Raw genomic sequence first — 16947 nt, 5'->3', positions numbered from 1 at the left:
GCTCATCTGAACACTATTGAAAGTGTGCATACCAAATCATCAAAATAATTGATTGTATGAACCAGAACGAGGCTGCACCCATGAGATTGTTTGAAGCTGTGATGGGGGAGAAAATCAATTGGCCTTCGGTAGTAGGATAGAGAACTGATGTAGCTGGAAATTGATTATTTGACTGGGCAGGTAGAGTTAGGGTCTTGATTGTGAGTGTGTTTGAGTTCAGGGTAGGTTTGGGACTGGATTGTACAGAACAAAAGTTAGCAGTGATACCTGTATTCCCAGCTCAGAATAAATTGAAGAATGCCCAAAGCTAGGTGTTCCTGGGATTTCTTTGCTGTTACATGTATAATTATATCAATTGTTGTGCTTATGATGTAGAAATAGCATTTTTTGAAGGGTGAAACTTAATTAATTATGCTCAATGAATTTTTCAAAGTGGAACAATGGCAGATTTTAACCGGGGAAATTGACATAATCATGTTTCAAGTGCATAGAAGAGCACCGCAGAATTTCTAAGCCAACATTTTTGATTAGTTTTAGCCTTATTCATATTTAAAGTTCTCATCTCTCACATGGTGGTGCATACTTGAACAAATCTGAACCAACATGGTTGCAAGATGGGGAAAGGTTTTGAAAAGTCTATCAAAGGGAGAGAACTGGGTATTTCTTAGGGAAAGTAAGCTATAGATGAAGAACAAATTAAAAGTTCAAACTGATCATTTAAAAAGATAGTTGAAAATAAGGAAATTAATGTGGAATTGCATGAAGTGTGGGTATTTGCAGATCCAAGAAAGTCTAATCTAAAATATATTAATGTTAAGAGTAAAAAAGGTGACTTGGAAACTAGAGCTGCTGTTTAAAACTGAAAATCATGATATTTTAATAGAATTGTAATTGTAGCTGAGAGAAATTGTAATTATCCTTATCTGAGTATATAAATTAAAGGTGTGACAGGAAAGAAGAAAAGAGAAAGGGCTAATACAATATATGTGCAATAATTTAATGAGAAAAGAGATCCAAGTGGAATATCTTCAACTGAACCCGAGACATATCAGGGAGTTTATTACAGCAGGTGGTGTACCTCACTGTACATTGTACATTACTGGATATACAGTGGCATGCAAAAGTTTGGGCACCCCGGTCAAAATTTCTCTTACTGTGACTAGCTAAGCAAGTAAAAGAACACCTGATTTCCAAAAGGCATAAAGTTAAAGATGACACATTCCTTTAATATTTTAAGCAAGAAAACTTTTTTATTTCCATCTTTTACAGTTTCAAAATAACAAAACAGGGAAAGGGCCCGAAGCAAAAGTTTGGGCACCCTGCATGGTCAGCACTTAGTAACACTCCCTTTGGCAAGTATCACAGCTTGTAAACGTTTTCTGTAGCCAGCTAAGAGTCTTTCAATTCTTGTTTGGAGGATTTTTGCCCATTCTTCCTTGCAAAAGGTTTATAATTCTGTGAGATTCTTTGGCTGTCTTGCATGCACTGCTCTTTTGAGGTCTATCCACAGATTTTTGATGATGTTTAGGTCGGGGGACTGTGAGGGCCATGGCAAAACCTTCAACTTGCGCCTCTTGAGGTAGTGCATTGTGGATTTTGAGATGTGTTTAGGATCATTATCCTGTTGTAGAAGCCATCCTCTTTTCATCTTCTGCTTTTTTACAGATGGTGTAATGCTTGCTTCCAGAATTTGCTGGTATTTAATTGAATTCATTCCTCCCTCTACCAGTGAAATATTCCCCATGCCACTGGCTGCAACACAAGCCCAAAGCATGACCGATCCACCCCCGTGCCTAACAGTTGGAGAGGGGTTCTTTTCATGAACTTCTGCACCAATTTTTCTCCCTTTTTGCTCATTGCAGCCAAAAAGTTCTATTTTAAATTCATCAGTCCACAGGACTTGTTTCCAAAATGCATCAGGCTTGTTTAGATGTTCCTTTGCAAACTTCTGACGCTGAATTTTGTGGTGAAGACAAAGGAAAGGTTTTCTTCTGATGACTCTTCCACGAAGGTCATATTTGTGCAGGTGTCGCTGCACAGTAGGACAGTGCACCACCACTACAGAGTCTGCTGAATCTTCCTTAATTACATTACAAACTGAGGAAACAGCTACCTGAAAACATTTTGCTATCTTCTTATTGCCTTCTCCTGCTTTGTGGGCATCATTTATTTTAATTTTCAGAGTGCTAGGCAGCTGCTGATTGTTGGGACAAGGTTTGAGGAGTCAGAGTATTTATAAAGCTTTGAAATTTGCATCACCTGGCCTTTCTTAATGATGATTGTGAACAAGCCATAGCCCTAACAAGCTAATTAAGGTCTGAAACCTTGCTAAAAGTTATCTGAGAGCTCAAATCTCTTGGGGTGCCCAAACCTTTACATGGTGCTCGTTTCCTTTTTTCACTCTAAAATTGTACAAAACAAAAATAATACACTAATCTTGCTTAAAATGTTGAAAAGAATGTTTCATCTTTAACTTTATGACTTTTGGAGATCAGTTCATCTTCTACTCACTTAACTATTCACAGTGACAGAAATTTTGACCAGGGGTGCCGAAACTTTTGCATGCCACTGTATGGATGAATGAAATAGAAATGGATCATGACATTTCTGGATAAAGTAGCAAGATTTATTCAACAGAGTTTATAACTAGTAAGTTGAATTTGAAAATAGCCTCGATTAGGGAAAATGTGTTGAGGAAGATTTTTCTGCACTGTGTTGGGTCTGTTTTTCAGACTCAATAAGTTGCTTTACAATAGGGATGAAACCACTTTGCTCAGACTACAGATTAAAGTTTGGGAATTTCCTCCCGTAAAGAAGACACTGAATGTTCTTGTGGAATGGATATCATCAACATATCTTTGAGTTCTTGAATCATAGAATCAAATTCCTTTGGGCCATCAAGTTCATGCTGACAATCAGCGATCCAATTACACCAATCCTACATTTTTGCCATCTGTAGCATCAGGACGAATCAGAATCGAATCAGGGTTATTACCACCGGCATGTGACGTGAAATTTGTTAACTTAGCAGCAGCAGTTCAGTGCAATACTGCTGCTGCTGACCTAGCATGGGGAGTTGTCCTTGTAGGGCGCGCCCTCTGATGAGTCCAATAGTAATGTTCAAGGAAATGTATACAATGCTTTATTAGTAAGAAGCAAAATATACAATCTTGAGGTGATGAAATTTATGAAACTAAAACTAGTGATATTAAATGTACTTAAGCGGACTTAAGTGAAACTAGGTAGAGTTAAGTGATTTCAAATGTAATTAAGTGGTCAACAAAAGATAGGACACCCAGCAGTTCCCAGCTCTAAAGATTGACCAAAACAAAGCATGGCTACGTAGCTATATACTGCACTTTTACCATGCTCCCACTAATGTGACTAGTTACCATAATAAACACACAACAGAGTACAATGCAGATAGAAAACAAATGCATGTCTCCTACATTCCAGCCCCCAAAATACTGTATAATAATTACAACTATGTACTACCAAAATACAGGAGACCTGAAATCTTCACATTCACACAAATGTCCTCTTTCTGGTCTATCCTGGATCGTGATCTTCTCTTGACCAACCAGGTTGTTCCTCTGGACTGCATTCAGGGAAATCTGTCTTAAATCGCTGCTGCCAAAGCTCATCCAAGTTCAAAACTGAAACCCTGTTAACTGTCAGCTCTGACCAAGTGTCGTCTCTTCCTCGACCACCATCTCCTTTCAGTGGTCCGTTAACAGTCCAACCCAACATCGTTCTGATTGCATAGGATCCATCATTAACGTCACAAAATCACTTGCAATGGCTCCTTTGCTTTAGGCACGTTTGTCCCTGTCAGCAGCTCAATTTCTTGCCAATGAATATGCTTCAGGTGAGATCATTCCTGAAGATCCCCCTGACGAGGAATGTTCACTTTGTAGACAGGCATACTTGCATATAGATGTTAGGCAGTTCACACTAGCTTACACTATCTATGCTACCCACTTTCAATCCTGAAACTTCATAGCTGCTAGCAACCTTCTCCTGACCAATGGTTTGTAAGAGAATGTGTGTCCTTTTTCCTGTCAGGTTGAGCTTGTTCTTTATGTTCATTGTACAGAATACTGCTGTACTTCTTTGATCTAGGAACGTATAAATAACCACTGTCTTGTTACCCTTCTTAGAGTTCACCTGAACTGGAATTATGGGAGGTTTACAATCATGATCACCGGCCCCTGGGGTACCTGCTGCTGTGTTTGCTATTTTTCATCGCTTGTTTCAAATCCGCACCCTTTTCATCAGAGTGAATATGAAGTATGCTGGGATGCTTGCCAGTACATATCTCGCATGAAAGACATTTCCTGCAATCTTTGCTGAGGTGTCCTGCACACAAACAATCAAAGCAGAAACCAATTTCTTTTAGGGAGGCAATCTTCTCATTGTCAACCTTTTTCTCTAACTGAGAACACGAATCCAAGTAATATTCACCCCGGCAGAACTGACAAACACTTTTGGCTGATGAGACCATTTCTCTTTCATTAGTTCTGGGCTTAGTTTTAGCTTCGCTTTTCATAGTAGTGGCAAAGCTGCTTCTTTTAGCTTTAGAACAAATTTGTGACTTAGTTTTGTTCACACCTTTGCTTACTGCCGGTGATACAGTATTGTTAAATTCTAAAATACTGGATGTGTAGCAATCTTTACTTGCCTTTCAGTGTCAGTGAAAGTAAACTTATGGTGCCTCCTTTGCAGTTTGCAGTCTACCGATCTCCATTTTTCTCTGAGCTTATGGGGCAATTTTTTTATGATAATCATCCAGCTCATGCATGTCCTGCACTTCTTTCATGGTATTGCAACTGCCTCCTACTGTAGTCTTGAAGAGCTCTCACATCTTCTGATTTGATATGCGGCCAAAAAAGAGCCTTTTCCATGTAGGCCACAGCAATTTTCTACTCGTCACCAAAATGCTCCTGTAGTGAAGTTTTGGCCTTAAGATATCCTTGCTCTGGGTTGGCTCACTGGCAACTTTTGAATAGCACTTCAGGGTAACCTCCAGGGAACTGTTCAAGAAATTAGAGATGGTTGCCATAGTCATCAGTCTTGCCTTCGTTGCTGTTCTTCGAAGCCCTCATAAATGAATGATACTGCAGTGGATTGCTATCGAAGATTTGAATCTCTCTTTTAGACAGAGTTGCAATGTGCTGTTGTTGCACTATGAAGCTTACTATTTCCTTTCATGGCCTCCAGCGCACTATTTAGGTACCTAGCATGTGAAACACGAGTGTCACCATACCATAAAGTAATGTCCTCAGAAGCACCTTGTGCCATTGGATATGGCATCGGTTCAGAGTTTGTCCATGGTGCAGAATGAGAGTGGACACCCCAAACTACCTCTTGGGGTTCAAAGTCATGGCTCATTGACATCTGAGAAACAAATATATCTACATTGATGTTGGATTTTCTCTGTGCCTTGTCAACATAGGAGCTCACACCATAGGACCGTCCTGCTGGAGCATCTTTAGCACTCTCAGCACTTGAAGCCTTCAGCACTTTTGCTTTGGCCATCGTGGCTGCAATTAAGCCGCTCCATCTTTCTTCGTATTTGCTCCTTCCTTCTCCGAAGTTGCGGTCTGTTTCTCTAAAGGTGTATTTCACTTCTCTGAAGATGTTCTTCCATCTGTTCTTTTTTGTTCTTCCAATTCATGTTTATCTCTCAATATTTGTTGCCTTGCTAAAACTCAGCTAAATCAGCCTCCATACTAATGCGTGCCAAGGAGGTATCAGATACACAGGACACTGCTAGTAATAGGAACTGCTGCATGCGCATTAGACAAAATATCTTCAGGTGTTATGTCATCCTGAAGATCATCAGCTTTATGCATAGCATGCCCTGTGATAAATATTTTCGTTTGCTCCAGCAACTTGATCTTTAACATTGCATGTTTCAAGCATTGTTCAGTCTTGGCTGTGACTGTGTTAAGAGTCTGAATATTCGCAAAGCTTTTGGTTTATGTACCTTGCTCTGAGATAGGCATTAAAGACAACAACACATTATGTTGCTTAGCAAAATCTTCACAAAGATTTTTCAAATCATACAAATGAGCCTGTACTTGCAAGACGTTTTGCTTTTGTAAAAAACTTCAAATTAACAGTATTAAATAATCTTCTTTAACAATTTTACTATATTCCTTTTGAACACTATCAATTTTTCTTGCCAAAGCTTTTCTGACAAATTTAATTTCTATTTTATTCCTGACTTTAAGGTCACTGCTTTCAGCTTGACTCATGTCCTTTTCCAAGTGTGCACCCAGCAATGGTATTCAATTCAGATGTCGGCAATTGAAATATTTCTGCATTTCAACAGAACCAAGCTGTGAACTCTCAGACAAACATCACACTGTGGAGCTTACGGTCAGTGATAACCGTTGTAAACTATGTCCCAACCCCAAACGCACAGCATGAATCAACAAAAGGTCGTTAGTAGCACAAGCTGCTCCTGGCTGTGGTGCCTCTTAGTTTCACTGACATGTCCGAATGCTGATGTTCATTTGGTATAAGAATCGAAATATTTTGTTGGCAGAATGTAGCGGCAACTCAAACTAATGCCGCTACTGAGGACCTAGCATGGGGAGTTAATCTTGTATAATGCGCCCTCTGATCAATCCAATAATCATGTTCAAAAAGTTGAAGAAATATATTCAAACCTTTATTAGCAACTAGCAAAAGGTACAATCTTGAATCAATCAAACTTATGAAACTAAAATTAGTAATAGTAAACATGCTTAAATGATTTTAAGTGAAGTTAAGTGATTGCAAATGTAATTAAGTGGTCAACAATAGATATAACACCCAGTGGTCCCCAGCTCTAAAAACTGACCAGAACAAAACATGAAAATGTAGCAAAACCCTTCACTTTTGCCGAGCCTCCACACACATGACTAATTACCATAATAAACCCAGAATACAATGCAGGTAGAAAACAGATGCATGGCGCCTACACCATCTTTTGTTCTTTCCACATTCTCACCAACTCCCCCAGATTATATTATTCAACTGCACATTAGGGAGCCATTGTAGTGTAGCAGTTAGCACAGCTCTATTACAGCTTGGGGAATCAGAGTTCAGAGTTCAGAGTTCAATTCCTGCATCGCCTGTGAGGAGTCTGTACATTTTTTCCCATGACAGCATGGGTTTCACCTGGGTGCTTCAGTTTCCTCCCACAGTCTAAAGCCATACCGATTAGTAGGTTAACTGGTCATTGTAAATTGTCCTAGGATTAGGCTCGTGTAAATCACTGGCTGGTGTGTCTTGTTGAGCCTGGAAGGGCCTGTTTCAGTAAATAAATAAATTAGAGTTAACCAAAATACAAACCCACACATCTTTTGGATAAATTAGGGATCATTTGCAATGTGTAATTAACCAGAAAACAAAACCCACATACCTCTTGGATGTGGTAATACTTGGGGGAAATCCATGTAGCCACTCCACACAGCCAACACCTGAATGAGGATTGCAGCTGGGTCACTAGCTCTGCGAGGCAACAGCCCTGCTTACAAGTGCCTGTGCTGATACATTGTGATTAAATGGGCAGCACGGTAGTGTAGTGGTTAACACAGCGCTTTACAGTACCAGCAAACCGGGTTCATTTCCTTCCGCCGCCTGTATGGAGTTTGTACGTTCTCCCTGTGACCGTGTGGGTTTCCTCCGGGTGCTCCGGTTTCTTCCCACAGTCCAAAGACCTACCGGTTGGTAGGTTCATTGGTCATTGTAAATTGTACTGTGATTAGGCCAGGAATAAATTGGGAATTGCTGGACGGCGTGGCTCGAAGGACTGAAAGGGCCTTTTCCACTCTGTATCTCTAAAAAAAAACATATGTACACACACAGTAAAGCTACATGATTAAATTTTTGAATCTCAGGGATGTGCCTTCTAGGGACAAATTTTATCAATGTTTGTAGCAAATTAGAAGACAGAGTTTGCATATTATGCATTTCGGAAATGCTTTTTGAAATACACTCAGACCCCGCATAACGCTACCCCTCATAGCGCTGATTCGTTAAAATGTGGTTATTCAATTCTTTATTGAAATTTTTAAAAATGACAAAAAATCATTTTAAACAACACTTAAAACTTCTGAAGCCTGGCCGCTGTTACAATAAACCTTTCAATATGCCATTGAGAGCTCTCTACATCCGCTCTGAGGCACTCACAGCCAATTATGTATCAGTTCACACTCTGCCTTCCCCCATGTGTGGAAATGTTCTTGCTCCTTCACCAATTTATTCCTTTTTCTTCACCCATAATGTCTGGAAAACAGTCTGCAACTTCCAGTGAGGCGAGTACATCTAAGATGTGTAGGAAAAGCAGTAGCATGGATGTGAAACTGCAAGTGATATGCCGTTTGGAAGCTGGTGAGCGCCAGTTTGATGTTGGCACCTCTTTGAAATTAGCTACTTTGAAAATCAGAACAATTATTTAAAAAAAAAGCAGACAAGATTAAAACTTCTGCAACAATGTTATCATCAATGAAGGTGACTCATTCAAGGAGCCATTTGCTTGAAAAAGTGGAAAATAGACTCATTATGTGGGTGGTTGACCTAATACAATGAAACATGCCCCTAAGCCAGCTGATAATAATGGAAAAGGCAATAGCATCTTCAATCATATTCAAGGAGAACAACAAGGTATGTCAGTAACATTCACAGCCAGCAGAGATTGGTTTGATGGATTTAAATAGCGCAGTAACTTCCATAGCATATCTGTCCCTGGTGAAATGGCTAGAGCAGACAGCAAGAGCCTTAATAATGAAGAGCCTTGAGAATTGGAAGAGCAACACATCCTGGGTGAATCTGAGGACACAGATGGAGAAGTGGAAACACCAGCAAGAAATCTCACCACAAAATTCCTCAGCACTAGCATCACTACGATCACACAAATCATGGACCAGTTCATCGATAATGACCCTGACTGGGTGTGAAGCAATAAGGCAAAGAGGGGTGTTCTTGACATGATTTCCTGCTACTGAGAACTGCTTCATGAGAGGAAACTTAAGAAAAGGCAGTCAAATCTCGATGCCTACTTGAAGAAGAAGCCAAAGTTAGAGGTGGACCCACAGCCTGGTCCCTTCTCTAAGATGTAACCGACGCCCGCTTCCGTTCACTGCTGCTGCTTCACTGATGTACAGGTTGGGCCTATTTGCATGTTTGTTACTCCATGAATTACTGTCATACATAAAATATCACATATCTTGGGTTTGTTGTTGTAAATCAGGCACACGTCTATTTACATAATATTATATTGACCCCATTTAATGTCAGCGTTAAGTGGGGTCTGAGTGTACAAAACTCTTCAAAATCCAGATTTTTATTTATTTTCTCTTTTTACCTTTATTATACTCAATAAGCAAGAACTACTTGAACTTGAACCTGCACCCAGATAACAACTTAATTTTTATTCAGGACTATTCATGAACAAATGATATGGTTTAGTTATTTAGAAGTAGCAAAAATCCCATTTGATACAATATTTTCTGTTGCAAGATTATCAACAAAAAATTAGTATATTCAAAAGAATATGCAAATGAAAAATTGTGCAAGACAAGTGAACAGTAAAACTCATATTGACTTCCGAGAATGCTCAGCTAATCAAAATGAAACATACTTAGTCAAAGTCACTTCAAAGAATAATAATTTTATGTGTTAAAAGTTGTACATTGACCATTCCCTTCAAGCTATGGTGGGTGTGTGAAAATTGTCCTGCCCATTTCTCTGTAATAGATATTCAGTAAAATCTCAGTTTCTTGTGTCGGACAAGAAATGTAAATGGACTGAAAGGTTCATTATTATAATCATTGTCACTGGAAGTACAATGAATACAATATTGCAAGGTCAATAATAGCATAATTAAATATCATGAAATATTATGAGCTGAATTTTATGTTTCTACATGGGTAGGAGGAAGAGATGTTGTTGGCGTGTCACACACGTGCCTCCAACCTGATGGCGTGAACATCAATTTCTTGAACTTCCGGTAATTCCTTCCTCCCCAGCCCCCCCACCATTCCCCATTCCTGTTTCCTCTCTCACCTTATCTCCTTATCTGCCCATCACCTCTCTCTGGTGCTTCTCCCCTTCCCTTTTTTCCCCATGGTCTTCTGTCCTCTCCTATCAGACTCCACCTTCTCCAGCCCTTTACGTCTTGCACCCATCAGCTCTTTATTTCACCCCATCCCTCTTCCAGCTTCACCTATCATCTGCCACCATGTACTTCTTCCTCCCTTTCCCTCACCTTCCTAGACTGACTTCTCTTTCCTTACAGTCCTGAAGAAGGGTCTCAGCCCAAAATGTCGACAGCTCTTTTCCATAGATGCTGCCTGACCTGCTGAGTTCCTCCAGCATTTTGTGTGTGTTGTTGGTGTGGTTCTGTGCAAGGAATCTCGATCTAAATGTAGTAGTAACATCTGTGTATTCTTACCCTGTTATTGAGTTATTGTGTGATTTATAATTTTTCTGATCAATCCAAACAATGTGGATTCATAATAATCTGCTTGCACCAGTTTCAAGCTCCATATTTAAAGGAATGCCAAAAATGCAATTTGCAGGAATTTGGAGCTGTGAGCACAACAAAGGAATTGTCAAAGAGGAGCCTAGACTTGTTCTTGTGAATCTACGCTGAATGTGCTGCTTGGGCTTGCAGCAGCAATAATCCCTTCCTATCTAATTGGAGACTGTTAAAAGGCATAGTTCATCAATACTTGTATTTCAAAAGCAAGAGTTGACTTATTTAATAATCGAAGTGGGGGAGCAAAGGTAAGTATAATGACGCACTTGCTCAGATCCCGACGTGCTGATCACTCACTCCACCTACCCAAGCACCTAATTTACCTTTCAGGTAAACCTATATATTCTCTATTTATGATTTACAATCTCAGTAATCCATCTGCCACTGGCACTTACTCACATCTGCATTTAATCTTGCACCGATTTATCTTGATCAAAAGCAAATGCTCCTCATCCACTCCCTTCTGCATATGTAAACATATTACCAATGCTCTTGTCTGTAGAAGACAGTACATAATACCAGGGAAAGTCAAAGCCCTGCAGAGTTGGTGAAAGGCCGTACCTCTTGCAGCTACCTATGAAGAGAATTAATTATGTTATCCTGATGGTAATCAGCATTCACTTCATTTAATATCAGTAGTATGTGCAGTTTGTTTGTAAGCATACCCAGTGCATTATCTTAATTATTTCAATCTATCTTTAATCTCTCAAAGGGATTTCAAGTAGGAAACCCACAGACAGCGTGGCAAACTCCACATAGACAGCTGCAAAGTCAAGATTGGAACCTGAGCTGTGGTGTAGATGCATTAACTACTGCAACTGTTGCTTGCAGCCCACTCCAATGTGCTGCCTGTTTCCGGCTCACTTAATCACTATCTGCATGGTTGCAGCTCGAGTAGTTCAATGTAGAACCCATAAGAACTCCGGTATACAAAGTAAATCAGCTAAGAACATTTCAGCTGTCAGAGCTGGGATCAGATCAAACTGCCTCAAATGCTGCTGAAGACAGTAATGGTTGCAAAGTGTCAAAATGCTAAGATGAGCATGCTGATATGTTGCCTGTTCATCATTGAGGGACACGAACTTCATTTCTTTTTGCCATTTCTTTTTCTCTGGCCTATTTTTGATGTGAGCCGCCAAGTGACTATTCGACTTGTTACGTGAGGAAGATGTAAACTGACATTGATCATTGCGGACTGGGAAATGAATGCTGTTTTTTTCAGGAGTTTGTTTTGAAATTAAATAGGGATAGGCATGTTGTCATCAGCTGGGTGGACTGGTATAATCTTATTGAAAAGTGATAACGAGGGCATTGCCCCTGTGCACTGGACTCATCCTGTTCCAACTACTCCTTGGAATTTTATGAAGAGGCCCTTTGCTCTCTGCTTTGCTCCCATCGGAGTCCAAACCTCTCTACTTCACAGTTCTGAGAATATTGGACTGCAGTGTGCTCCATATCTATCAAGTATGTGAAGTGCATTCTCAGCAGGCTCTGTCTTCCATTTGGTTGACAGTGCCCTATACTGTGCCGCCATCCTGCCCAGTAACCATTTACTGAGATCTGGATTTAGCAGCACACATCTGTAATATAACTTTTAATGGCTGGCCAAATGCCATTCTGAAAGCTGGTAAATTTAAATTCCTAAATGTCTCTGCAGGTGTCAGATGCTCTCCAGTAATTTGCTTCTGTGCTATTGGACTGGTTTCTCACTGGTCACATTTTTAGTAGATAAAAGCAGAAATTACTGGAAATGTTCCTCGGGACAGAAATAGGGTTAAACATCTTTTGTTACGCTGGAACACGAATGCTACTTTACTCTCTTGTATCTCCAGCATTTTCTTTTTTCTATTTCAGATTTCCAGCAACTGCAGAAAGTTAGCTTTTTTTAAATACCTTACACTTGTCTCTGAGATCGTTCATTCATTATTTGCCATGTTGTATGACATGGGCGATCATGGTCTTTCCATGACCATGATTGTTCTTGGCAAACTTTCTACAGAAGTGGTTTGCCATTGCCTTCTTCTGGGCAGCGTCTTTACAAGACAGATCACCCCAGCCATTATCAATACACTTCAGAGATTGTCTGCCTGGCATCAGCGATCGCAAAACCAGTACTTTTGATAAGGACCAGCTGCTCACATGTCCATCCACCACCGGCCCCCATGGCTTCACATGACTTTTATTGGGGTGGGTGGGGGGGGGGGAGGGTTGCTAAGCAGGTGCTACACCCTGCCCAATCTCAGAGATGTATCTGTGAGCAACCAGCTAATAAATCTCAAGGAATTTGGCTAGTGACTACCAGGAGAAGTATTCTGTCGACTGCTTTGGAATTTGGATGCACTTGCTTAAAGATCTTTCCTCACTGCACTCACTTTTGTTATGCCAAATGTGGCCATGTTTAATCTTAATAGTCAATTAGGGATCCACCAAAAAATAAATCACTAAATTATTGGATTTTACATTAAAGAATTATTATACTATTCCCCTTGTATTTTGGTGCACTGAGCAGGATTTGGACAACTCACCAGTAACTGCTTTCTGCAAACATCAGTGCTGCTTTACCATTGCTGCAGATTCTAATGTAAATCATGTCAGTGCCTTAAACTACAAGATACCATGGAAAGAAAAAAATGCTTGAGAGGGCAGGCAGGTGTTTCTATGACTGGCCTGTGCCTCTCCATTCCTCACCCTCATCACTATTCTTATTCTCCTTTCATGCATGGCCTCTTGCCATTGTAAGGTGGGATCATAATTAAGGCACAGAGTAGATTAGTGATCAGTCTGACAGGCACTATAAGGGAATAGAGCATTGATATGCTATCTGGGACAGGTAGGTCATTTGGGGTGGCATGGTAGCATAGTGGTTAGCACAATGCTTTACAGCACAGGTGACCCAGGATCAGTTCCCACCGCTGCCTGTACGTACTCCCTGTGACCGTGTGGGTGTCCTCCAGGTGCGCCGCTTTCCTCCCACAGTCCAAAGACCTGGTCATTGTAAATTGTCCCGTGATTAGGCTAGGATTAAATTGGGGATTGATTTCAGCATGGCTTGAAAGGCCAGAAAGACTTATTCTGTGCAGTATATAGTATTAATGGTAAGGCTCTTGGCAATGTGAAGAATCAGGGGGATCTTGGGGTCCGAGTCCATAGGACGCTGAAAGCAGCTGCACAGGTTGACTCTGTGGTTAAGAAGGTGTCCGGTGTATTGGCCTTCATCAATCGTGGAATTGAATTTAGGAGCCGAGAGGTAATGTTGCAGCTATATAGGACCCTGGTCAGACCACACTTGGAGTACTGTGCTCAGTTCTGGTCGCCTCACTACAGGAAGGATGTGGAAACCATAGAAAGGGTGCAGAGGAGATTTACAAGAATGTTGTCTGGATTGGGGAGCATGCCTTATGAAGACAGATTAAGTGAACTCCGCCTTTTCTCCTTGGAGTGATGGAGGATAAGAGGTGACCTGATAGAGGTGTGTAAGATGATGAGAGGCATTGATCATGTGGATAGTCAGAGGCTTTTTCCCAGGGCTGAAGTGGCTGCCACAAGAGGGCACAGGTTTAAGGTGCTTGGGTGTAGGTACAGAGGAGATGTCAGGGAGAAGTTTTTTACGCAGAGAGTGGTGAGTGCGTGGAATGGTCTGCCGGCAATGGTGATGGAGGCGGATATGATAGGGTCTTTTAAGAGACTTTTGGATAGGTACATGGAGCTTAGAAAAATAGAGGGTTATGGGTAACCCTTGTAATTTCTAAAGTAGGGACATGTTCAGCACAACTTTGTGGGCCGAAGGGCCTGTATTTGTGCTGTAGGTTTTCTATGTTTCTATTTGTATCTTAATAAATAAATAAAAATCATATACAGTGTTTACTCCGTGTTTGACAGTGGGTAAAAAACTCAGGTCAGTGGAAGAATATTTTTAACATAATCTCAATTGTTAATGAAGAAATGATGTTGTACGAGATGTTAATGTCATCGTGTGAGCCAATGACACAAGAGAAATGACACCCATGTTTAGAAATACAAGGTCCAATTTCCTAGTAGTCCTGCGCACAATTGTTAATAGATATTCATGTGGTAATTTTTATCTGCCATTTACACAAAACACTGGAAGAGCACAAGTATGCACTGATAGAAATCTCTTATTGTGACAGACTGTCCTGGGTAGACCTTTTTGTGGCTGGGTTGCCACACACATAGTCAATGATGCTCTGTACCTGTGGGAAATGAGTTGCAGGCCCTGTGATAGATATTCACTATCCAGGGTTGGGAGGCATTTTGCTAACCTCAGCTTTGGAGCACAATAGAAAAAAAACTGTTTAAGACTCAAGATGTCAAGAGTACCATCAGAATCTTTATAAGCCAAACAATGGAATGCTCAAACAGAGAATCAGTTTGAATCAGCTGAATCAGTAAGGGGATTATTTGGAAAATCTTGCATCTTGGAGAAAGATTGGCATAAAATGAAGCAGTACTCCAGTGACAGATATAAGCATCAGCAGTGAAATACTGGAGTAAGATGAGGAAATGAGGTTCACATCTACATCTTATGACCAGAATGTGAGATATAGAAATAGTATTAAATAACTTTTTAAATAACTTGAATATTTCTCATTGCAAGATAAAAAGAATTTATCTGGCCATGTTTTAATACCTTACAAGAGAGCCCATCTGTATAACAATCCTTCTATGTTCTTTCATGTCTTCATCTTTTATTAGTGGACATTAAAATATATCTGAGGACTTCTACCTCAGTGGTATTCTCCCATTCAAAGAGGGGTGTGAAACCCTGTGCAGACCAGAAAGAGACATGTCATTAATTTGATATTTATTATTTTTCTGTTTATTCCTCACCAAAGTCTACTCAACATCAGAGCCATTATAGGCATTCCTGCTGGAGGAAGAGGACTCCAGGATCAGAGAACTCCAGGAGTTCCATCTTTAGTCCTAAGGAGGACTGCTTGCTGGCATTCCTACCTTTCGTAGGAGATCTATACATCTAGTCAACTAAATGCAGTTTTTAAAGGAACATTTTGTCAAAATGTGGTGTTACTCTTCTTACAAGTCCACAGTCTTTTATGAAGAAAAACCTGCTACACACATTATCACTGCCAGTCTTGCCTCAGGTTTCTTCCAGATACTACTGGTCAGCTTGCAACCTATATCCAAACAGTTCACGTCACCAATCCATTCTGTAATAGAATCATTGCTTTTTTTAAGTCACATTTTCCTTGGACAATACAAATCAGCATCAAAGGGTGAAAGGCTTTTCTGCCTTTAGGCTTGTCTAACTGCATAAATGTCAGAGTCCAACAGAGTACAACGTAAAGTAGAATCCCTGGAGAGTTGTAGAGTTGGATGAGGTTAGAGATAAGGATAGAAGTTGTGAAGTATTTTGAAGATGAGGGAACAAATTTTAAACTGGAGGTAATAAAGGATGAGTGCCAATATTGTGAACAGATATTTGTTGGGGGAAATTAAGATGCAAGCTTCTGAATTCTAGTTGAGTTGCAATATAGGAATGGTGAAAAACAGATGAGCATTGAACTAATTGGGTCTGAGTAACAGGTATGAATTAAAGTTTAAACAGTAGTTGCTAAAAGTAGGTGGTCTTTATGACAGAGAAGATGGGATATATAAAAGATATATATAAATGACCCTAGTTATTAATTAAATTATTTTTTCTGAATAGTGGAGATATTTTTGTTTTAGATGACTTTTATCTCATCAATTTAAAATTGTACCAGAACACTGGTTTCTTTACAATTCAGCTTTGAATAACTATTTTGACATTTTTCAGACATATTGGTATTTCTGCAACAGTTACTGCATTTTGTTGTTGATGGGTTCACTCTTATCCTTCAGCCTGTTGACATCTTTGCCCTCTTTTTCTCCTTTAACCTTAAATGGAATCTTCATAACTCTCACATTGCTGCAATTCTTTCCAAGAAGCTTGGCTTACTTTTAATCATAATAGTTTTCCCTCTCAATCTTCTTGTATCTAAAGCCCAAATCCATTCAGGAATTGAAGAGTTATCCCCAAATTTCAGAGAATTTTTAAACAGTTCCCTCACATGCTTGACTGTGGTAAAGAAAATTGTGGATGCTTTTTTTTTCAACTAGCTCTAGCTTCTCTTCAACTAGTTCTAGCCTGCTTCTTACTGCAAACTTCCTTGTCTGTTCTTTATTAATATTCCCTGGCTATTGGCTCTCAGAACTTTTCCCTTAATCACAAATATATCATTGTAGCTCTTACTTATGTTCTTAATCTTAGAAGTCTGTTTATCTTCTTAAACCTCAGAATTGAAATGAAGACTGATTGTGAATTCTATCTCAATCTTTTCCAGGATATCTAAACTGTGGAACTCATTTACTTCCTGGGTCTTTCTTTTCTTCTTCCTACAATTTTAAGCTTTTAA

General features: G+C 39.9%; 1 protein-coding gene across 3 annotated transcripts in view; it reads left to right on the top strand.

Moving 5' to 3' along the window:
- dnmt3bb.1 (DNA (cytosine-5-)-methyltransferase 3 beta, duplicate b.1) overlaps window positions 1-16947 on the top strand; it is a 264613-nt gene that overhangs the window by 116816 nt on the left and 130850 nt on the right. The gene's annotated exons all lie outside the window — the stretch shown is intronic.

This window comes from Mobula hypostoma, chromosome 2, assembly GCF_963921235.1.
Source record: "Mobula hypostoma chromosome 2, sMobHyp1.1, whole genome shotgun sequence".
Taxonomy (NCBI): domain Eukaryota; kingdom Metazoa; phylum Chordata; class Chondrichthyes; order Myliobatiformes; family Myliobatidae; genus Mobula; species Mobula hypostoma.
This window is presented reverse-complemented; position numbering and strand designations above follow the sequence as displayed.